This window comes from Canis aureus, chromosome 9 (genome assembly GCF_053574225.1).
Source record: "Canis aureus isolate CA01 chromosome 9, VMU_Caureus_v.1.0, whole genome shotgun sequence".
In the NCBI taxonomy this organism is placed as follows: Eukaryota; Metazoa; Chordata; class Mammalia; order Carnivora; family Canidae; genus Canis; species Canis aureus.
The window spans coordinates 53,082,921-53,106,364 of NC_135619.1; the positions used below are offsets into that span (position 1 = coordinate 53,082,921).

Here is a 23,444-nt window from a genome sequence, read left to right on the forward strand (position 1 = left end):
GGAGGGGCTCAGAGATATTTGAGGAGCACATTTGAAGAATGGAAGACAGGGTGCGGGATCCCTGCTCTCAGCAGCCCGGCTGTTGGGTTTCCCGAGAGCCGCTCCAGCAGGCACAGCACCCCAGCAGCCTGGCAGCGCCCGCGTGTAAACACGCCCGGGGTGAACGCCCACAGATGCCTCGGCTGACAGAAGAGTGGGCCTAAAGGCTGCAGCGCCAGCAAGGCTAGGAAGGCACGTATTCCCAGGGCATGGGGAACTGGGGACTGAGTTACTCCGTGGGGCCAGGTGGGGAGCGGCGTGCTGTAAATGCAGGCGTTTCTTCTAGAAAAGGCCTCCCCGTTGCCAAGACCCCTGCCTCACAGGGCTGGGGGTGCAAGCAGTCAGCTGGGAACCAACTGGCCCAGTGGGGTCTCCCACGAAGGAGGGGTCTTCTGAGACCTCAGAGCTAAGGACCTCCGACTGGGAGCTTGAGAGGGTGACAAGGCCCTTTCCTCCTTTCCCAAGCTCCTCCCATGATGCCAACATCAGTCCTGCCCACTTCGGGTCTGCTACAAAGACCCACATTAGCCCGGCAGAAGTATGTCAGGGGAGCCTCCGGGGAGAAGGAGCGAGGACAGTTGGGTGGTTTAGGGGCAGAGGCTCCGTGCCAGGCTGGCCTGTGCTGGAATGCTCACTCCGCCACCTCCTCCCTCCCTGCCTCCCCGCCTCGCCGTTTAGGGCGGTCCCTGTATGCGCTGGCCACTGTCTATGGCACCAGGGTGACAGCCCTAAGCATGGCAATTGCCCAGATGTGAACTCAAACAGCAGCTCTACTCGGGGCCATGGGGCTTAAACCCCAATTAGGGAGGCTCAGAATCAGACCGCCGCTGGAACATGGTAAGGACCGTGGTGAGGACTTCCGCCAGGAAAGAGTACCCGAGGACACGTGGCAGCCATGGGGACAGAAGCCCATCGTTCAGTTCATCAGACTCATTATTGTAACAGTAGGACCCACTTCCTGTGGCTTTTGTGAGAATAAATGGGACACAGTCCAGAGGCCACTAAGCCTCTTCCCAGGCCTAAGTGCTTCCTAATGGGATGGGTGGTGGCCATGGCCATCCGGAGGCCGATGACGGGCCTGGAAGCCTGGAGGTTTTACTTATTTATTCATGAGAGACACCGAGAGAGGCAGAGACATAGGCAGAGGGAGAAGCAGGCTCCCTGCGGGGTCCTGGGGTCATGACCTGAACCAAAGGCAGATGCTCAACCACTGAGTCACCCAGGTGTCCCAGAAAGAAGGTTCTTGCACGGGCTGGTGCCTAGGGCCTGTTGGGCCCACCTTCCCTCTGGCCTGGCATTCCCTTGCAGCTGGACGGGCAGGTTCCAGTCCCCAGGCAGGGCTTGCCTGCTCTCCGTGACCTTAGCTGAGCTTCGGCTACTGGAGTCAAAACCAAATCCCTGAGTCCAGACACTCCTGGACACAGGTGCCACCATTTCCCTGGCTCAGGTCCATGAACCAGCTACCGTGCAGTGTGACAAAGAAGAAAGCAACCAGGCTTGGCTGTGTGGAGGCCTGGTCTGGAGCTATCTGTCACAGCTGTCTGTCACACCCTCACCCCTCAGGAAGAATGGCACTAACAGGGAACAGAAGGCCAGGGCAGGAGCTTTGACACTTGTCCTCCCACCCAGAGCTCTGGGGCTGGCACACCATGGGCAGCCAAGGGGAGCTGTCACTGCCAAGCCCTCATCTCGTTGTCTGAGATGGGTGGTACTGCATGTGATCATAAAGCCCCGGGCTCCCTGCTACCTCAGTTTCCCTGGGAGGAAGGGAAACTGTAGGCCATTAGATACCACCACTGAGGACAGAGTGAGACAAAGGAGCAGAGCCGGTGGATGTCTGCTCAGACCTGCCTTCTAGCCAAAGACATGCTAAGGTCCAGGAGAGGGCTGGGCAGGGGCCAAGAGGGCCAAGGGCACTCTGGGAGCGGGGCTGGTTTTGTGGGTGCAATGTGTGTGGTCACACAGGGCCCTGTACTTGGAAGGGCCTGGGGCTTGGTTCTGTGGTCTCTTGTCACTGTCTTAAAATTCTTGATTATTTTTGGGGGCACCTGGGTGGCTCCGTGGTTGAACTATGCCTTTGGCTCAGGGCCTGATCCCTTTGTCCTGGGATTGGGTCCCCCACTGGGTTCCCTGCTTCTCCCTCTGCCTATGTCTCTGACTCTCTCTCTGTGTCTCTCATGAACAAATAAATAAAATCTTTTTTAAAACTCTTGATTATTTTTTAACAAATGCCCCTGCAAATTTTGTAGCTGGTCCTCTCTGAGGGAGAAGACTTATACACAAAGGGCATTCCTATCCAGGAACCCGAAATAGAGGGTATGGGAACAGCCAACCCACCATCGTCTCCCCACCAACTCAATGAAGAAACTAGAGTGGCCTCCTCTCTCAGACAGATGGAATATGTGTTTTCAGAAGAGTGGAGAGGTCAAGAATGGCCAGGACTTCAACAGGTTGCCCAAAAGGCCAAGAAGAAAGGCTAGGAGCCAGGGGAAGACCAGCTCCTCCTCCTGAGGTCCTGGTTGCCTCTTCCACAAATAGGGTAGCAGGGAGCACTGGTGAGCCCCCCCCGTGCCCCCCCCCGTCCCCCCCCCCCCCCCCCCCCCCGCAGCTGGGACTCGCCAGTGCAGGAGGCAGGCAGGCAGAGGGGAGCTAGGGAGGGGAAGGGGGGAGAGGTGGTTAGTCCTCAGAGCCAGGAGAGAGGCTCCTTAAGGACCTCAGCCAGCAGGGTCAGCCCAGGCCTGCTCCGACCTCTGGTCTCCAGCCAGTAAGTAATTGAGAAATTCCTCCAGAATGCTGCCGGGGCCCGCGGGCCTTGCCCACCCCTGCACCCCCGGCCTGAGCCTGCTGCTTGGTCCAGGCAGACTGCTAGTTTCCACCTCCCAGAGGCTGGCCAGAGGCTCCTGTGGCCGCCCCACCTCACTCACAGCTGATCCGGGGTCAGACGGTGCCGGGAAGGAACTGGCAACAGGGGAGCGGCCCTGGGTCCCAGACCAGGGCTGGGGAGAATCCAGGCTGGTTCCCAGGAAGAGGGGGCCCCACCCTGTGTGTGTTGTGGGGGGAATGAGGGAGACTTGGGGATCTGCCTGGGGCCCAGCCTAGAGCCTGGCCTGGTTCTCAGAAGCCAGGCCCAGGGAAGGGTGCCCTCCCTGGCAGAGACTGACCAGGCTAGGCAGGAGCCAGGAGCCGGGGCAGGGCCTGCCTCAACACCCCACCTTCGGTCCCCGAGGCCGAGAACTGGGCCACTTGAGACTCTCTCCTTGGCATCTGCCCCATTCCAGGCTGCTAATCCCCTCCCAGGAAAACACAAAAGGCCCTAGGAGGCCCCAAGAGAGGGCAGGCCTCCCGTCAGGCTTTCATCCTTCACACTAGTGGGAAGTTTGTGTTGTTCCAACCTCAAGTAAAACCCCGAGAAAAGAGCAAGGGAGGTCTTCAGTGAAATTGGAGGGCAGATGCTTTGGCAAGGGAGGAAGGATGGGCAGAAGGGGAACTTACCCATTTCAGACTTGTGTCCCGGGCAGGAGTCCCTGCGTGGGCCCAGTCCACAAGGCTCCCAACCTCACGCCGTCTCTACCTCCTTCCCTCTTCCTCCTCGGGCTCAGGCTGGCACTGCAGCTCCCAGGGTGGTGGGTGGGGGGCTGCCCTCCCACTTCCACAGACAGGGAAGCAGAAGCAGTCAAATGCCGGGTGATGTCAACAGCTAAGTGGCAAGAGCAAGGCTGCTGCTACCAGCTTCTCAGGGGTGCTCTCTGGACAGGGCAGTGACGGCCCAAAGCCAGGAAGAGCACTGGTCTCGGATCACAGCTTTGCCACTTACTGGCCTCAGGGCCTTGGGCCAAACATTTGACACCCCCTACCTGTAAGGGAGGGAGGAGCTAACGGCCCTTGCTGGGGTCACCTCAATGCAGACATCAATAAGGATGAAGGGGCATGGTACCAGGCCTGGCTGCAGAGACGACCTCGGTCAAGGGATCCTGCCCCTTTCCATGGCCGGAACTCTGCCCCCAACCCGGCTGCATCCCCCATGTTCCCACTGCCCAGGGCCTGCATCTCAGACTCTATGTTACCAAGCTAGAGGGGATCTGCAAGTGTGCTCCCAAGGGCTCCCAGGCCCAGCTGCAGTTCGTGCCACCAGCACCGCCGAGCCTGTTTCCCTCCCTCGCCAGGCCTCAGCAGTGAGTCCGGCCACCGCAGACGCTGTTAAAAAGTCCCAACTGTCCCTGGAGGCCCGATTCAAGTTCCTTCCATTGCTGAAAGGATCCAAAGGTAACCTGACTCATCCCCGGGTCTATCGAATCTGCAAGAGCTTCATTCATCATCTCCTTTAATAATAAAAGGGCCCCCCTGGACAGGCCTCCACATCCACGGGGCCTTTGAGGGTGTGAAGGCAAAGCACGGTCCTCTGCTTACCCCAGAGGACAACTCTGTCAGCTGTTCCCCCCTGACCAGATGATCCTCTGCTACCCTGGCCCTGGCCTGGCGCTCTGACCTCCACCACCCCCACCCACCTGCTTCTGAGAAACCTCAACTAGCTCCCTGACTCAGTTTCCCCTAAGCTGATCTACTCCCTAATTGTGCACATGTCCTGGTTTGGCCTCTCATCTTGCCTGAGGCCTGACCTTTGGTCCCAGACCTCCAGCCATGAGCTCTACACATCTGATCTCACACAAACACACACAAACACACACACACACACACACACACGGATCTGCTGACCATTCCCACCTGTCACCTGCTCTTCCTGATACTCACCTCTGGTCACTAATGCAGGACCCAGGGTCTCTGCAAAGTGCTCCTTAAGTCTTATCCACAATTGCAGGAGGAGATGTCCCTTCTTGCTGGGCCTCGCTCTGTAAAAGCTCCCAAAGTAGGGCTGCTTGTGCTCCGAGGGACACAAACCATTTTTAATAAGATAAGTCTTCCCATTGTAATTTCCTGCACCCCATCTATGTCTACTTCAGGTTTCCTCCTGGCTCAAGTGTGAGAGGGCGCCTCATCACACTCCCTGGGGACCCTCAGAATTCCCTCTACCCCCGGATGCCTCTCAGTCCTAGCATGTGGGGCCTGACCCGGTCCCTGGAGAGGAGTCATATCCCACACAGCCCTCCACTGCTCCTACAAACAGATTTCTAGAAGGCCTCCCTGCACAGATGTGTCTTGGGCTGAAGCTGGGACCCTGCTACACAACCATCAGTTCAGCCCGGCTCGCAACCCCTCCACCCGCCTGGGACTCATACCCTTCCATCTGATCCTTCCCCAAAAGGGCTCCAGTCCTTGATCCTTCAGCTTTCAAGACATTTGAGATTCGTCCCCCAGCTCAAACATGGCCCGTGTGGAAACCCACATGACAGATCCCCCTCCATCCCTCTCCGTCCATGTTCCTGCCTCTCCCGTGTATTATTTCCTTCTACACATCGAGGCTCCTAGAGACAATGCATCTGTTCCCATGCTGGGTGTAGAGCAAGTGCAGAACACTAGCTCTGAGGTTGGCTGACTCCATGAATAAAACGGGAGACCTGCCCCGGGGCCTCTTTCTTGTCCATCCACTCCCCACACCTGCCCGTCTTGGGGAGAGCCCAGGTGTGGAGTGTTTACTCCCCAAAATGACTTAGAGATACTTCAAAAAGAAGGAGAATTGCTGTCTTCTTACCACGGTGATGGCACTTCCCGTGTCAACTCATCTAGAAGGTGGAACCACCACCCCTCACCAAAAACAAACCCTGCAAACGTAATGCTTACATGTGTCCTATGCAAAACTCCATGGTGAGCGGCCCGTCAGGTGACACAGATAAAGCCCTTGTCCTTAAAATGCCTCTTAATATGTTCAAGGAGGTAGATTCTTCTGAGAATCTGATGAACACTCGATAGTTGCCCCAGAGAAACGCACCCTCCCCCAATTTTGCTCATAGTTCCAGGAGGTCTGCTGACCCTACGTAGACCATCCTCGGACCTCCCCAGGGTTCATGCTGCCAGGATTAGGAATCCTTCCTCGAGGCAGCTTGCAATCATCCACAGAGGCACACCAGAGGGGAATTTCAAAGGAACGTGGATTGAGGCCAGCCCTGCGTACCTGAGAAGCAGAGCACTGTGAGGTTGTCGTGGAGGAAGGCACGACTCTCCACAGAATGGGCTGGCCCTGCTGGACCCAGCATGGGGGGGTGGGAGGGTGGGGGAAGTGGGGAGACCACAGGTTGCTGAGCATCTGGGCTCCACCCCAAGCTGAGAGGGAAGCAGGAGGTGATAGGCCTTGATGATTCTGCAGGGCTAGAGAATTCTAGATTGTAGCTGCAAAGAAAGATCTCTATCTGGATGCCCTCGGGGAGAAGACTGGAGAGTTCATTAAAGCACACGTTTGCTTTCTCCAAAGTTCTCCAACTTTGATGTAGGTCAGAATCAGCAGAGGAGGGAGGCCTGGTAAATGTGTGGGAATAAGCCCTCTCCCCTCCATCCTAGGGCCCCAGGATCTGCATTTTGCACCCAAGCGGTACAGCTGACCCACGCACCACAGGTATTCCCATTGAATAGGGGGGAGGCTCCCACATGCACAGGGATTCATCTGTCAAGGTTCCCTTTCTCTCTGCGAGCCCAACATGGCACACACATAATTTGCCACCTCCTCCCACGGGAAAGCCCATGGCCTCCTGGGTGCATGGGACTTGGGGCTTCTGATGGAAAGGTGAGGGCAGGATCACCTGGCTTGCCTTGCTCTCAGGGAACAGGGGAGCTAGGAGTTCCGTCTCTGCCAGCACCCCAAGACAGCCCGCTGCCTCCTCCCTCCAATCTCCTCCCCTCCAGCAGCCACAGACCAGCACTCCTTCCTAGCTGGTCACACCCCTCCAGGCCCCCCTCATCCAAGCCAAACCAGGGGTCACCTCATTTTAAAGCCTGAAGGCATGGAAGGCAGCAGGTCTTGTCACTCTTGGAGATGAGGCTCAGTGGCAAGGAAATGTGATTCGCCACCACCAGCCACACACACACACACACACACACACACACACACACACACTTGTTTTGGAGAAAGGATGGAATCACAGGATTCTATTAAAGCCTTTAGAGATCCCCTGGTCCAGTGTTTCATTTTACAGATAAACTGAGGCCCAGAGAGGAGGAGGACTGTGTGTTCAAGGTCACATAACTTACTGGTGACAGAGCTTGAGGCCAGAGTCCCGCCTTCCCTCAAAATGCTGCTTCCTCAACACAGAGACAATAGGCCCTACGAGATGTGATACTCAAATATTTTAACAACCCCAATGGCACAGCCTCAGCAGTCAGAATGAGTCTTGTCCTTGGCACTAAGTCAGGTCCTGGAGACCCCAGGGATGTCCCCATAGTTGTGGGATCCAGGAGAGGTTCTTGGGTTCCCAGGGAGAGTGACTGGGATGGTAGTGGGAGGGTTTGGAGTTGAGGAGAGGATGCAGGGGGTGGGCAGCTGGGGTGGGGGGATGCCTGGGCAGCTGGTGACCAACTGGCATGTAACCATGCCAATGCTGTACCAGTTAAACGTCAGCCAGGGAAGCCAAGAGTCAGAGAGCCCCCCTCGCCCTTTAGAATTGGTCTCTTGGGAGGGTAAGCACACACTTCCCTCCCTCTCTGTGAGCCAAGTCCCTGGCTTGCCAGGCACAGTTGGCACCCACTTACATGGGGTGGAGGAGGGGATGAGAGAAAATCAAATGACAGGAACCAGCCTTCAGCTTCTAGACGTCTGGCCAGGTCACCCAGCAATGGACGATCCAAGCCCCAGCCTTCCTTTCTCTGTAGACAGCAGCAGCTTTGTGTGTTCAACCCGGAAACAGCTCATAAAAGGAACATTTTCAACTCACAGTGGTCCCGGTGCCCCCGTGTGGCTGCTGGGTGGGGGGTGCAGTATGAGACCATGTGGCTCTTCTGTGCCCCCAGGCTGTAGGGTGCCTGGAGGCTGAGGTGACTCAGCTCAGCCTGGGGGGTCCCTTCAAGGTCTGTGATTCAGTAGGGTGCAGACACCCCAGAGAGGGGTGAGCCTCCAGTCCTCCAGAGAATGAGGGCCCAGAGGGCCTGGGCGGGGACACTCTGACCTCTAGTGAGGGAACTGAGGGAAGAGGAAAGGCACAGACCAACAGGGTGTAAATCCTGACTCAGCTGCTCACTGCTTTCAGGGACCTTGACCTCATGGAGCCTCTGGTTCTTCATCCATGAAATGGGAACAATCCTACTGACCTCACGGGTCATGGTGAAGAGGAAATGCTGGGCACAGTCCTCCAGTGAGGTGGTGACTTCACACGTGGCACTTGTCCCAGGCTTCACAACCTTTATACTGTCCGTGATGTCCATGATGTGTGTTTACCGAGCTGACGTGGAGTCTAACAAGGTTCTGGAATGTTGTGACACATTAGGTTTCTCTCCTAACACGTCACTACCCCGTGGGGGGGGTGGGGGGGTCACAAGGTGTGCGTTACTGAGGGACGCATCAATGCAGCATCCTCCATGGGTTTGTCGCTCTTCTTCCCCTGCTGGCCAGAAAGGGTCCCTTGCACCTTGCAGGAAAGAATCATGAGGAAAAACTTGGCTTATCACCTTGGAAGGTCCCTCTGCTTCAGGAGATCCTCAGGGATGCCAGGGTGCCTGCCCTGGGGCTGAGTGGGAGAACTCAGCCTTTAGGATTCCTGGAGAAGGCTGGACTCAGTTTTCCAGGGACATTATTCCACATTCCTAACGCTTTGACAGGCAAACTCAGAAGTTTTCTTTTTCTCACTATTCAGCTTAATTTTTATCATCAGCTACATATTATCGAAGATAACATTTAATCTGATAACTTCCAGATAAACTTAGTCGCTGCAGTGATCTCTAAGTTGTTTCTTGCTTAGATTCCACTAAAATCAGGATTTCCGGGGAGCCTGAGAGGCTCAGTGGTTGAGTGTCTGCCTTGGCTCAGGTTGTGATCCCAAGGATCCTGGGTTCAAGTCCCTCCACAGGGAGCCTGCTTCTCCCTCTGCCTGTGTCTCTGCCTCTCTCTGTGATCTCATGAGTAAATAAATAAAATCTTAAAAAAAAAACCACAATCTTTTATTTATTTTTTTTAAGATTTTATTTATTCATGAGAGACAGAGAGACAGAGAGATAGAGAGAGAGAGAGAGGCAGAGACACAGGCAGAGGGAGAAGCAGGCTCCATGCAGGGAGCCTGACATGAGACTCGATCCCAGGCCTTCAGGATCACCCTGGGCTGAAGGCGGCGCTAAACCACTGAGCCACCGCGGCTGCCCACCCGCAATCTTTTAATTTAAAAAAAAAAAAAAATCAGGATTCCCCTCCTTACCCTCCCCTTCTCTAGGGCTGATTCCCCAGAGTTGGTGTGTTAGGGTTTGTGGTTCAGGGGTGATCTTCCCCATGTGGGCTCATGCTCTGTCCCATGGTGACCTGCCTCCCTCATCAGGGCCCTCCAGCCCTAGCCTCACCTTTGCATCATCCTTGTTCATGCAGAAAAACCTTGGGGTACATCTCATGGGGAGGGGGGACTCCCAGTGAGGCCATGTAGGATCCTGTGCAGCCATCACTAAATTTCTGGGACTGACGGACCCCCCAGAACTACAGCCAGCAAGCAGAGCACTCATCCCTCTACTCTTTTTTTTTTTTTTAATATTTTATTTATTTATTCATGAGAGACAGAGGCAAAGACACAGGCAGAGGGAGAAGCAGGCTCCATGCAGGGAGTCCGATGCGGAACTTGATCCCGGGACTCCAGGATCACCCTGTGGACCGAAGGCAGGCGCCAAACCACTGAGCCACCCAGGGATCCCCTCATCCCTCTACTCTTAATCCAACATGAGTGGGGCTCCTAACATCTGCCCTGCTAAGGATTCGGTGCAGCTAGGAAGACGTGAGAAGGTCCAGACAGGGTTCCCCACCCCACGCCCAGCCCAGATGTTACCAGATGTTAGCTATCTCACTGCCACGGCCTTCTTTCCCGCTGACCTGAAGACCTTCTCTCTCCGGGAAGCTTGCTAGGAAAAGGGGCAATTAGTTTTGCCCCATGGTATTCCCCAAATCAGTTTCATTTTTTAACCTTAAAAAATAATGTAAAAGCCCCAAGTTCATTCATCATCTTGCAGCCGGACAGCTGAGGAGTGTCCTAGGGTAAAACCACCCACGGGAGCCAGGCTGAGCAGTGGGGTCCCCCGAGCCCCGAATCTGAATGTGAACTGTGGCAGGAGAGCTGAGGCCTTCCTCTTTCCTCTTCAAAGGAGATGGAGGTGATGGTTGCTCTCAGCTCCACGCTCCCCTTAAAAGGACCAGAAAGAACTGCCCCGGCCACCCCAGGGATCAGCTTCCTGTCCCCTCCACTGGCCCGGCTCCTTTTGGACAAACACCTAGATCCCACTCTGGCCTCTTCTTCCCCATCCCCGCCCCCAATCACTCCAGGCCTCCACACCCCAGTAGAGAGCAGGGGCTCAGAGTGGGACAGACTGGGCTTTCCTGCCCCTCCCAGCCACCACCTGTGCGTGACCTCAGCAGGTCCCTTAAAACTTTGAGCCACAGTCTGTGTCCCTGTAAAATGGAATGGGTGTCCACACACCCCTCCCAGGGCTGTGACACTTAGAGCAGAGAGTGCCCATAAGGTGCTGCCCAGTGCCTGGCGCAGAGTCAGCGAGGCTGGTTATTTTTATTCTGGTTATCATTGTGCCACCGCAGCAGGGAAACAGGTTAACAACCTGCTCCCTCCGAGCTAATTACAGGCCCGCCGGGCGGCTGTCCAGATTCGGAGCCGGGAGGAGGCTGGCGCGCTGGGCGCTACAACGTCACCAGGCCCAACAGGACGGAGCACGCTGCCTTCTCCAGCACCTTCGGGGGGAAGGACTGGAGGCCTTCCTCGGGAGCCACAGGACCCTCCGCCACAAGCTGCCAATAGGGGTAGGGAGAGACTTGCGCCCAGGAATAGGGTCCATACAAGAGCTGTTTACAGGGCCACCTGCCCAAGAGGATGGTCTGGTCCCTGGCAGGGCGTTGGTTGGGGAAGAGAGGTCAGCAACCAGAGGTCACCAAACTGCCCGGGAGAGTCAGGGAGACACTGAAGCCAGGCCCAGCCTGCTCCCTCTAGCCCTGCTCCCCGAGGCAGGCCTCCGCCTCTCCTCCAAACAAATGTTGAATGAGCACTTAAATAACACAATGTGTGGGAACCTGGGTGGCTCAGCGGTTGAGCACGTCTGCCTTTGGCTCAGGTTGTGAACCCGGGTCTGGGGCACATCGGGCTTCCTGCATGGAGCCTGCTTCTCCCTCTACCTGTGTCTCTGCCTCTGTGTGTGTGTGTCTCTCATGAATAAATTTTTAAAACTATAAATAAATAAATAGCCATGTGTAGGCCTTGTGAACAAGGAACAGGCCAGGACACGCTTAGCCCAGCGTGGCCTGCCTAGCCCAAGGCCCCACTCTTTGGCCATCTTCTCTGAACCTTTCGCTGTCTTGCTCACCGAGGCTCTCTCTGGAGCAGGGCTACTCAAAGTGTGGTCCAGCACCCTGTGCAAGCTGCTTGCTCAGATCCAGGATGAGATAAGTACTGGAATTGTCCCCAGGCATTTAGATGCTTTCATAGCAATTCGACAGAGTTGTTTTATGTCTGTAGAATCTAATAAAAAAAACATTGGGGGCGTGTATTTTATGTCCTTTGTTCATTTCCTTATTTTCCCCCCAGCAAGTCCTTTGTGTTATATTTTACAGAAGAAATAGCCCGTCATTGATTAGACATTAAGCAAACAATTGGCCCTTGACCACAGAGAATTGGAGAAGCTCTGCTCCAGATGCTTTTTCATGTTAGTCTTAGAAACCCTCACGTCAACATATTACATTAATATGTGTCATTTGGAGAGCTGGTGCCCAGGGGGCGCAAAACACCCCATTGCCACCACCCAGCAACACACCTGACCCTGGTCAGCTCCCCACCCCACCTCAGCCGCCCAGCTTCACCACCCCGACCTCCCAGCCCCCTGCCTCCCGTTCACAGCCCTCTCTCCTCCCCTGGAACCCATAGGACTTTCTGTCCCCGCCGTTCATTTGGAGATTTAGCCAATTAAAAAAAAAAAAAATCAAGTGCAAGGCTTTGTGTTATGAAATTAAACATGCGAGTCCTCCAGCTGGCCTCTGTGAGTTGCCCTGTGTGGCCAGTTTTCGGCCTTCGCTGCCGACCCATGACTGCTGGTGCCTGGAACCCTCCCCTCCTAGCTTCCAGGCTCCAGGGGTGCAGCGCCCACCTCCCACCCTTAGCACTCCGCCCTGTTGGATGCTGGGCGCTGCAGGAGGCAGATACAGAAATGTAGGAATAGACTCACAGGGGACCTGCCCAGGGGGTTGGCCATGCAGGGGAAATGGAGAAGCAAAGAAACTCCTTTCCCCTTTTCTCCCTGTTTACTTCCAAGTACCAGAGCATTTTTCTTTTTGTTTTAAAAACATGTTGATTTTTTTTTAAGTTATATAGGCAGAAGTTAAAAAATTCAAAACCTACTGGGGGCGCCTAGATGGTTCAGTGGGTTAAGTGTCTGACTCTCGATTTGGGCTCAGGTCATGACCTCAGGGTGGGGAGATCGAGATCTGCCTGCGTGGGGCTCCGAGCTCAGTGGGGAGCCGGTTTGAGATGCTCTCCCTCCCTCTCCTTCTGCCCCTCCCCGCTGCTCAAGTGTGCTCTCTCTGTCTCTCAAATAAATCTTTTTAAAAAATTCACAACCTATGGAGGGCACCCCAGGTGGCTCAGCGGTTTAGCGCCGCCTTCAGCCCAGGGCACGATCCTGGAGACCCGGGATCGAGTCCCACGTCGGGCTCCCTGCATGGAGCCTGCTTCTCCCTCTGCCTGTGTCTCTGCCTCTCTCTGTCTCTCATGAATAGATAAATAAAATCTTTAAAAATAATAATAAAAATTAAAATAAAAATTCAAAACCTATGGAGAATAGATAGTAGGAAGGTTATATGCAGACCACCAGCTCCAGGATCCCACTTCAGAGACAACCACTCCTACTCTCCCTTCCAGGATGTTCTGTGCACCTGCGGGCACTATTGTGTAGATCTACCCCGTTGTTTTCACACCCATGGAAAGGCACCACATGCCCCTCCTGCACTTAACTTGTTCTAACAAGAGATCTTGCAGCCAGTGACCCTGTTCTCATGTGCTTTTCTCAGAATCTTTCCTCATAGACCTAAACTGGAAGGTTCCTCAGAAGGTTGCTCTTCCAGGGAGGCTCAAATGGGGCCTCAGGAGCAGGTGTGGCCTGCTGCGTCAGAGTCACCTGAGACAGGTCTGGGGCCACACCCCTGCGGGGTCAGTTGGAGGGGCCCTGGGAAGCCGGGTGTCTTTAAAACTCCCCGGCCTGGGAGTCTCAGGGGAGCCTCAGGCCCTGCCGGATGTAGGACAGGCAGGGTGTCAAGTAGCCTCTCGTCACGAGTGAGGAAAGTAAGGCTCAAAGAAGGAAACTGATTGCCCAGGTCACACATGAAGTCGGGGGCGGAGATTCTCCCAGCCTGGGTGCCCTGTGGGCCGCCGCACTGAGGGCCCGCGTTAGGCGCCGACGGCTGCCATAGCCAGTCACCGCGCATCGCGGCCTTGGGACAACACAAATTTATTCTTCACAGTTCAAGATGCCAACAGTCCAAAATCAAGGTGCTGGCAGCGCCATACTCCTTCTGAAGGCCCCAGGGGTAGAGGGTGGAGGGGGTGGGTGTCTTTCCTTGCCTCTTCCAGCCTCTGGTGGCTCCTAGCCTTCCTTGCCATGTAGACACATCACTCCAATCCCCTCCTTGTTGTCATATGGCTGTGCGTCTCTGTGTGTCTCTGGGTGTCTTCTTTGGAGGATTCCGGCCTCAGATTTAAGGCCCATTCTAAATCGAGGACGATTATACCTTGAGATCCTTAAGTTATTACATCTGCAAAGGCCCTGTTTTCAAATAAGTTCGCATCCTGGGGTTCCAGGACAACATGAATGTTGGGGGGGGGGGGCATTATTCAGCCCACTACAAAGCCTCTTTTCATAACAGTTCCTTGGGCAAACTGCAGGCCTGTTTTGGGCTCCCAACCCCCAACCTCAGGCTTCCGGCAGCCTGAACCCTAGGAGCCAGTGGACCCAGAGGGGCAGCATCAGGCCAGGAGCGGTGCATTCAAGCTGCTGGACATAGTGACCCAGATCCTCGTGCCAGGCTGGCACCCCCACTCCCAATGCAGAGGGTGTGAGATGCTGACAGCTGACCCCTTCTTCTGAGAACTGCCCCTGGCCTACTGGAGCTGCCCAGCCTGAATACCGGTTGTTTCCTGACCAGGTGGTGACACAGAAGGCCAGCCCTCTTGCCTCAAGATTTGACCAGTTTTGTGGTGCTGCTCATACCTCAGAGCTCACCAAAGAAACAGCTGACACGACACCCCAGCCCAACATACCAAGATGCCAACCATCTTCCCTGCCTGCTCCTGCTCCTGTCGCTCTCTTGCCCTCCCTCAAAAACTCACTTGTGCAAAAATCTTCACCTCAGACTGCTTCTAGGCAACCCGACCTAAGACAGTGGGGGAACGAGGCCGCATGTGACAGGTAAGGGAACAGATAGGGTGGGTCTCCTTCCTGAGTCAGCAAGCCACCCAGCCCTCCCCACCCAGCAGTCCCTGTGCATTCACCAGGGAGGCACACCCTGGGTATGGGGCACCGATTGGGAAGAGAGGCTGGAATGGGCACAGTGGAGAAAGAAGGGGTAAAATAAATAGGTTTCACCACGGAGCTTATGTTATGGAAATGAGATGCACAGACATGAGCTGACTTGAGAGTGATTATAGAGCAACATGTCATCATGCCTAAACCAACTGGTATCTCTTGGTTATCTCAGGGACAAGTCACAAAGGGTTGCTGAGCGGGAATTCATTTCCAGGTACCCTCGCTACCCTCTCCCCTCAGCTCTATTCACTTTGTCCCAATCCCAGGAGGTGAGGATCACTGGTGCCAAGTAGAATCTATCTGCCACAGACCCCACAGGTTGTTGGGCTAACCTTCTACCAGTACCCATACCCATTCTTGTTGGTCGATTTGTTGGTGGGCTAATTAGCTGGTTAGTTAGAGAAAGCAGAAAATGTGGGTCAGTCCAGGCAGAGAGAACAGTATGGACAAGGGTCCAGAGACAGTATGGCCTGGTTAAGGAACTGCCAGTAATTCCATATGTGAAGGACAGTGAGAAGTGTCGCTGGAACAGGGCCCTGGAGCTAGGCAGAGATACCACATGGAAAACAGGGCCCTGAGTGCTGAGCAAAGGAATAAAGACTTTACCTTGAAAGTTGTGGCTAGTCACTGCAGGGTTTTAGAACCCTGCCACAAAATTACTTGATCATGGGCAAAATGGGTAACAAGGATTAAGATGTACTTCCAATTATAAAAGAAATAGGTCGGGATGCCTGGGTGGCTCAGTGGTTGAGCATCTGTCTTTGGCTCAGGGCATGATCCTGGGGTCCCAGGATCGAGTCCCATGTCAGGTTCCCTGCGGGAGCCTGCTTCTCCCTCTGCCTGTGTCTCTGCCTCTCTCTGTGTATCTCTCATGAATAAATAAATAAAACCTTTAAAAAATAAAAATAAATAAATAAAAGAAATAGGCCATGGGGGTTGAAAGTACAGTGTAGGGTGTATAGTCCATAATATTGTAATATACTTATGGCGGTGAGCATTTTGTAATGTATGTGTGTTGAATCATCATGTTGCATGCCTGAAACTAATTTAATATTCTATATCATCTATACTTCAATTAAAAACATTTCTTAAAAAAAAAACATTTCTTAATTACTTGATAAGGTTTTCATTTTAGAAAGACTGCTTTGGCAGTGGTTTGGAGGGTAATTTGGAAAATGGTGTGCTAGTAGTTTATTGATGCATAACATATTACTCTGAAACTTAGCAGCTTAAAACCATGAACATTTATTCTCTGACATTTTCTGAGGTCCAGGAACCTGGGAACAGCCTAATCCAGTGGAACTGGATGAGGGTCTCCCCTGCGGTTGCAATCTGTGGGAAGCCTTGACTGAGGCCGGAAGATCTTCTTCAAGATGGCTCTCTCACATGCTGTCAGCAGAAGGCTTCAGATCCTCACCATGTGGGCCTCTCCTTAAGGCTACTTACAACATGGCAGCTAACATCAGAACCAGTGATCCAAGAGAGAGCAAAAGGAAGGCCAAAGTGCTTTTATGACTTACTCACGTATAGCTACCTCTGCCATATTCCGTTTGTCAGAATTGAGTCAGTAATTCCAGGCTACACTCAAGGGGAGAGGAATTAGCCTCCACCTTTTAGAAGGAGGAGTGTCAAAGATTCGTGGATATGTTTCAAAACTGATTAACCTACAGGTTAGGAGACTATAGGAGTATTCCAGGAGAGATTTGTCATGGCCTGAACCAAGGCAGGAAAATGGAGAGAAGAGTATTGAAGAGTTATAATGACATGGGTGGCTCACAGGTACAGAGAACTATGATAGGTCAGGAGCCAGTTGGCAGGAGCAGCCTTGGACACAGGACCCTCCACATGCAGGGGCAGCCTAAACTGCCTCCCCCTGAGAATAGGAAGAGGGTGGCAGGTGACCAATGGTATCCAGAAGTGTTTAGATGTAGTAGATTTTTGTAGCATCTTGGTGAATGGAACCAGTGCTAACCAGGCTGAAAGCTTCCTGGAGTCCAGTGGTGAGAGTCTTTTGGATCTATCCCTCTAGAATAAGGTTAGGGTAAGAGCCCTATCCCTTACAAAACACAGAAACCGTGGGTGGACAATGATGATAGCAGAGCAACAGGCTCTAAGTCGTTATGGCAAGTTCTATAGCTCTACCAACCATCCTAAATGTGACTAGCATGCCTGGGTTCACTCATTCATTCAACAAACATTTGCTGAGTGTTACCATGTCCCAGGCATTCTGGTAGGCCCTGGAGAGAAAAACTAGGAATTAAAATGGCATCAGACCTCTCAACAGTGACGCTGGAAGCTAGAAGACAACAGAACAATGCTCTCAAAGTTCTGAGAAAAATTATGTCCAGCCTACAATTCTATATCCAGCCAAACTATCAATCAGTGTGCAGTGAGAACACAAATGTTTCAGACAAGCAAAGCCTCAAAATGTTTACCTCTAATGCACACTTTTTCAGGAAGAAAGGAAGGATTTGTGTCACCAAAAAGAAAGACAAAAGGAATAAAGGATCCCCAGGATGATGGAAGGAAGGAACATTCTAGGATGAAAATGGACCCAACTCGTTCAATTTTTTCTTAAAGATTTTACTCATTTATTCATGAGAGACAGAGAGAAAGGCAGAGACAGAGAAAGAGGGAAAAGCAGGTTCCCCACAAGGAGCCTAATGTGGGACTTGATCCTGGACCCTGGGATCATGCCCTGAACCGAAGGCAGTCACTCAACCACTGAGCCAAGTGGGCATCCCCCAACTCATTCAATTTGAAGCAGGACAGGGGTCCAGAAGAGAGGCAAAAAAAAAGCAAAAAGCTAACCAAGCTTTTTGTCTAAAAAACCAAGCTTTTTTGTCTAAAAAAAAGGAGAACAGGCAAATTAGTAACTCCAAGTTGCATGAGAGAGAAAATGTGATCATAGTGCACTATAGGGTTCAGCTGTATACAGTTTCACGTGTAAGTACTACATAATGGTTGAAGCAAAAACATCATAGGAGGACAGGCGCATTGAGCTGAGGAGTAAGGTGTATGGTTAGAGAGCTAAATCCCAAGAATTCACTGCAGTTAATTGATAATAGCTACTATACATATACATATATATATGTATATATATAGTACATTTAGAAATTTGGAGCATAAATAGCATAAGAAATTACTAAAAAACTTAAATGTAGGGGCACCTGGCTGGCTCAGTGGGTAGAGCATGCAACTCCTGATCTCAGGGTGGTGAATTTGAACACCCCCCCCCATGCTGGCCATAGAGATTATGTTTAAAAAATTTTTTTTGATACAGTTAAATGTAGTTGCCTCTGGGAAGGAGACATCCAGGTAGGGAGGCTTCATTATAAGCCTCCTGGTATATTTGATTTTTAAAAACACACCTATTACTTTGATTAAAACAATAGAAATAGGGGTGCCTGGGTGGCTCAGTCAGTTAAGCATCTGCCTTCGGCTCAGGTCATAATCCCAAGGGCCTGGGACTGAGCCCCATGTCCAGCTCCCTGCTCGGTGGGGAGCCTGCTTATCCCTCTCCTTCCGCTGCTCCCCTTGCTTGGGCTCTCTCTCTGTGTCAAATAAATAAAATCATAAATAAATAAATGCAGAATGGCTAGCTGGGGAGGGAGTAAAGGCAGCATCCTGGATAATTCTTTCCTTTTTCGGTGCTGGTCTCCAGAACTCTATGAGTGAGATTTAAGTGGGCAGTAGAGTTAGAAGTCTTCTTGGCTGAGGGGCACCTGGGTGGCTCCATCAGTTAAAGGTCTGCCTTCTGCTCAGGTCATGACCTCAGGGTCCTGGGATCCAGCCCCACATCCGGCTCCCTGCTCCTCAGGGAGCCTGCTTCTCCCTCTCCCTCTGCCCCACCCCCTTGCTCATGTTCTCTCTCTGGGTATCTCTCTGTCTCAAATGAATAAATAAAATCTTTTGAAGAAAAAAAAAGGAAGACTCTGACAGTTTTGACCCTGTAAATGGCCACTAAGGCCAGGGCCTTGCTGTCAGGCAGTGTGAAAGGGGGAGGAGCATCCCTCCAGGAGACAAACGTCTGTTGCTTTAGCCCGTCCAGTATCCTATTCATCCTCCTGATGGGACTCCAGCCGTCCCTCTCTTCAGTCCAGGTAGAGCTGACATCTCACCAAACTCTGCAGGGGAAGCACATGACTCTGACCTAATCAGTGACAGCAGTGTGTCCTTGACTGCCCCGATTGGTTAGGAGTGGACATGTGACCTCGTGGAGCCAATGACAGCCCTCTTTAGCATTTTTTGCTAAATGATTGGAGAAAAAGTGCCATTTCACTGCTAGGGTAGCAGTGATGCAAGCCTGACATTGCTGGTTGCCATCTGGCCGCTGCCAGGTGAGAAACTGCCTGCAAATGAAGCCTGCTCAGGGAAAAGCAGCACTGAGAGAAGAGGTTCCGTGACATCATCTGTGCACCGGGATCCAGCCAGGCCTGAAAACGACCACCCTAGGACTTTTATTTGAGTCGATAATGCTTTGGGGGATCTCATACCACTTATAACTGAGAAGATTTTGAGTGCTACACCTCTTGGGAGACAACATGACGGCGGCGGGGTGGGGGAACCCCCAAGGGAAAACACAAAATCAGAACAACTGGGTTACCTAATCCAGCCACAATCCCTCAACCACTGTGATTCTTCTTCCAGGACTCCCCCAGCACTGGGATTTGGTTTATTCCCTTACATGTGCACATGGAAAAAGGCCCAGTGCACAGTCCTGCAAACTCATAATTAGGAGGGTCATGTGTTGACAGAGCCGAACCTCTCACATGCTCAGCTATGGAGACATCATCTAGTTTGCTTGTTATCTGATCCAAACATTGTTTCTTCATCTGGCCCCACTTAGGGCCATCCAGTTTCTGCTCAGACTCTCACATGGGTGAGGACTGCCCCTGACTCACTGTCAGCTTTTCCATTGAGCCAATAAACAAGAGCAGGGCTGGAAGGTTCGTCCTCCATCTGACTGAGCCAGTTTGTTTCCCTAAACCTTCTGCAGCCGCTAACAACACAGGAAAAGCCCAAACCCACTTCCAAAGACAGTACTTCAGGTGTTCAAGGAGCGCTGTTCCTTTTTACTAATAGGGATTGAGTTCAGCTGCCTGAAGCAGAAACCCAACAACAGAGGCTTAAGCCAAATGCAGAGGGAGAGATCTCTTTACATTACAGCAGGGCTGGGTGGGCAGCCCGGCGCTGGCGTGGCAACTCGAGGAACACCACTCCAGGGTTCCAGTTCCTTTCAATCTTTCTGCTCCGCCATCCTAATAGGTTCCTTCTACCCTTGTGGTCGCCTCAAGGTTGCAGAGTGGCTCCTGCACCTTCAGATTCCAGTCCACACTCCAAGCAGGAAGAAGAGAAAAGCAACAAGGAAACAAAACTTTCCCAGAAATAGCCAGCAGATTTCTGTGTATGTCACATAGGTCAGAATTGTGTCACCGGCCTCCACAAGTTGCAAAAGAGCAGAGGATGTCTTTTGTTTATTTGCTTAAATCTGGACACGTTGCTGCCTCAGATAAAACGATGGTACTATCGGTAAACAGAAAAGGGAGAATGCACACGGATGGGGTAGGCAACTGGAGGTCACTTCAAAAGCTTCCTCTGGGACAAAATTCGCCTACGGAGAGACTGAGACCTTGAGTTGGGCGGGGTGGTCAGACAGGCCCTCAACTCCCAGTCCAGCCCCACCACTTCCTTACCTGGATGATGTCAGGAGATATTTTTAAGCTCTTTGAGCTCCTGTTTGCTCATTTGTTTAAAGAGGATAAATGTGTTTTTCTCAAGGGTTTCTGAAGTGATTAAAGCACCTCCATGCGAAATACCTTAACTTTTAGACACTCAACCAATGTTAATTACTCTCCTACTTCCTGCGATTGCTCATGACATGGTTCTAATCCTTTCCTCCGGGACATGCTTCTTAAATCTGCTCTAAGGTCTCTTATTTATTTATTCATTATTTTTTAAAGTAATCTCTACACCTAATGTGGGACTTAAACTCACGATCTGGAGACTAAGAGTGACATACTCTACCAACTGAGGCAGCCAGGCATCCTCTAATGTCTCTTCTAAAAGGTAGTCCCAGGGAAGGCCTGAACTGGCTCGGTCAATAGGGCATGCAACTCTTGATCTCCAGGTTGTGAGTTTGAGCCCCATGTTGAGTGTAGAGGTCACTTAAAATAATAAAATAGGGTTGCCTGGGTGACTCAATCAGTTGGGCTTCTACCTTTAGCTTGGGTCATGATCCCAGGGTCCTGGAAGCGAGCCCCACCTCAGTCTCCCTGCTCAGCAGAGTCTGCTTCTCCCTCTCCCTCTGCCCTTCCCCTTGCTTGTGCCCGCTCTCTCCCTCTCTGTCAAATAAATAAATAAAATATTTTTTTAAAAAGAATAAAATAAATAGGGGCAGCTGACTGACTCAGTCGGAAGAGCATGAGATTCTTAATCTTGGGGTTGTAAGTTCAAGCCCCACCTTTGGTGTGGAGATTATTTAAAAATAAAATCTTTAAAACAAATAAATAATAAGATAAACAAAAGGCAGCCCGAGGATGGAACCCAAAACTCCATTGTGTATTCCCTGGGCACCATGCTTCCTTCTTGCACAACCTAGCCGTGAGCCCACTATTGTGGCAGGCATGAGGAGCTTGGCACGCACTTCTCCTGGGCTCTTGGACCATCAAGAAGAAACCAGAAGGAGCTAAGCATTGACGTGCCCACAAGGTTAGCTTTATTAGCATAGAGCTGGCCAGGCCTCCAAAGTCCTTGAAATCTAGACTCTGCACAAACTCTAACGGATTCTTCAACCAAAGGCGGAGAAACTGGAACTCTGGGAGCAAGGGCCTACCCCAGGGGTGTCATGCTGTCCCACCAGAATACTGCCTCTGCCTCCAGCAGGAAGAAGAAAGGAGGTGAAGGAGGCTGTGGTAGGTCAGTTGGTGCCCCCTCCCGTTACATCTTAATCTTCAGAACCTGGGAATATTCCCTTCCGTGGCAAAAGGGATCCTGCCGATGAGATTGTTAAGGGTCTTGAGATGAGAAATCCTGGATGATCCAGGTGGCCCTATGTCCACCTCAAGGAACCTCAAGGATCCTTTATAAGAGGGAGACAAGAAGGTCATAAGCAGAAGAAGGAGGTGGGATCATGGAATGCAGGTGGCCTCTAGAAGCTGGAAAGGCAAGGACACTCTGCTCGCCAGATGCCCTCTCCTCCTTGATTTTTTTTTAAAGATTTTATTTATTTATTCATGAGAGACACACAGAGAGAGAGAGAGAGAGGCAGAGACACAGGCAGAGGGAGAAGCAGGCTCCATGCAGGGAGCCCGATGTGGGACTCGATCCTGGGTCTCTAGGATCATACCTGGGCTAAAGGTAGCGCTAAGCTGCTGAGCCAGCCGGGCTGCCTTCCTCCTTGATTTTAACCTCATTTAGACTCATTTTAGGGGCAGCCTGGGTGAATCAGCGGTTTAGCGCCGCCTTCAGCTCAGGGCCTGATCCTGGAGTCCCGGGATCGAGTCCCACATCAGGCTCCCTGCATGGAGCCTGCTTCTCCCTATGTCTCTGTCTCTGTCTCTGTCTCTCTCTTGGTGTCTCTATGAATAAATAAAATATTTTTTTAAAAAAGACTCATTTTGGACTTCTGGCCTCCAAACTGTAAGAGAATAAATTTGTGTTGTGTTAAGCTGGCAGTAATTTGTGACAGCCGCAATAGGACCTTTACACAGGGGCTAGAAAGGGAGCAGACAGTGGGAAAAGAAGAAATCCTCCCAAGGATGTTGTCCTGCAGTCACTCAGGCCTTCCAGGGCTTTCCACGAGCTTGGGCATGTTCTTCTTCACCCCATTCTTCAAGGCTCAGCGCAAACATTGCTTTTCTGACCTAACCTGACTTGGTGGAGTTAGCTGTCCCCTTGTCCTGGCATGCACAGGGCACTCTTACCACTGCTCTGGTCATCCCAACTTGGTATTGTAGTTTCCAGTCCATGTGTCTGTCTGATTCCCTCGGCAGAGGTGAGCTCCATGGGGATTGGAGCTATGCCTGTTTCTCTTAAAAATACATTGGATTGGCGCATCTGGGTGGCTGAGTGGTTGAGCACCTGCCTTTGGCTCCAGCCGTGATCCCAGGCTCCTGGGATCGAGCCCCACATCGGGCTCCCTTCAGGGAGCCTGCTTTTCCCTCTGCCTATGTCTGTCTCTTTCTCTGTGTTTCTCATGAATAAATACATAAAGTCTTTAAAAAAAAAAACAAAAACGTTAGATTGAGTAGAACGAAGCCAGGCCCTCCCCATCCCACATCTGTGCTAAGCGTCTCTGCTTTCATTTCAACGCGGCCCAGACCCCAAACAACAGCTCTTCTTCTGCACCTCTGAGAGGCTGTCTTCCAGTGTGCAGCTTGGCCATCCATGTGTATGTCACCATGGATATCTAGTGCACTGTTTGCACACCTACCATCGCAGTCCTTCCCAGGGATCAGGGATGAAGACCAAGAGGTTCCAGCCCAAGCTGGTTGCTCCTGAATGGAGAACACATAGACTCAGCTACTGTTGTTTTTACTGGATATTTTCTACCCCAAGTCCTGTACATCCCAGAAAGCAGGCTGTGGTTGGGGAGAGAGGGACAGGAAGCAGAGGGCAGAGAGGGGAGGAAGGCCTCTCTGGGTCCCCACAGCCCTGTCCCTGGATTGAGTACATCCCTGAGGCCCAGTCGCAGGCCTGCCCTGGAATTCTTGAGATACTTCTGGGGTCTTTCCAATAGACTTCCTGTTTAGCTTAGCCCC

At 52.2% G+C, this 23,444-nt stretch overlaps 1 long non-coding RNA gene across 1 annotated transcript; it reads left to right on the forward strand.

Annotated features, from left to right (window-relative positions):
* Positions 1–2,663: 2,663 nt before the first annotated feature.
* LOC144320152 (uncharacterized) lies at positions 2,664–5,550 on the forward strand. Its single transcript, XR_013385718.1, has 3 exons — positions 2,664–2,803; positions 4,078–4,302; positions 4,998–5,550. It is a non-coding gene; the product is annotated as an uncharacterized LOC144320152 (long non-coding RNA).
* The last annotated feature ends 17,894 nt before the right edge of the window (positions 5,551–23,444 follow it).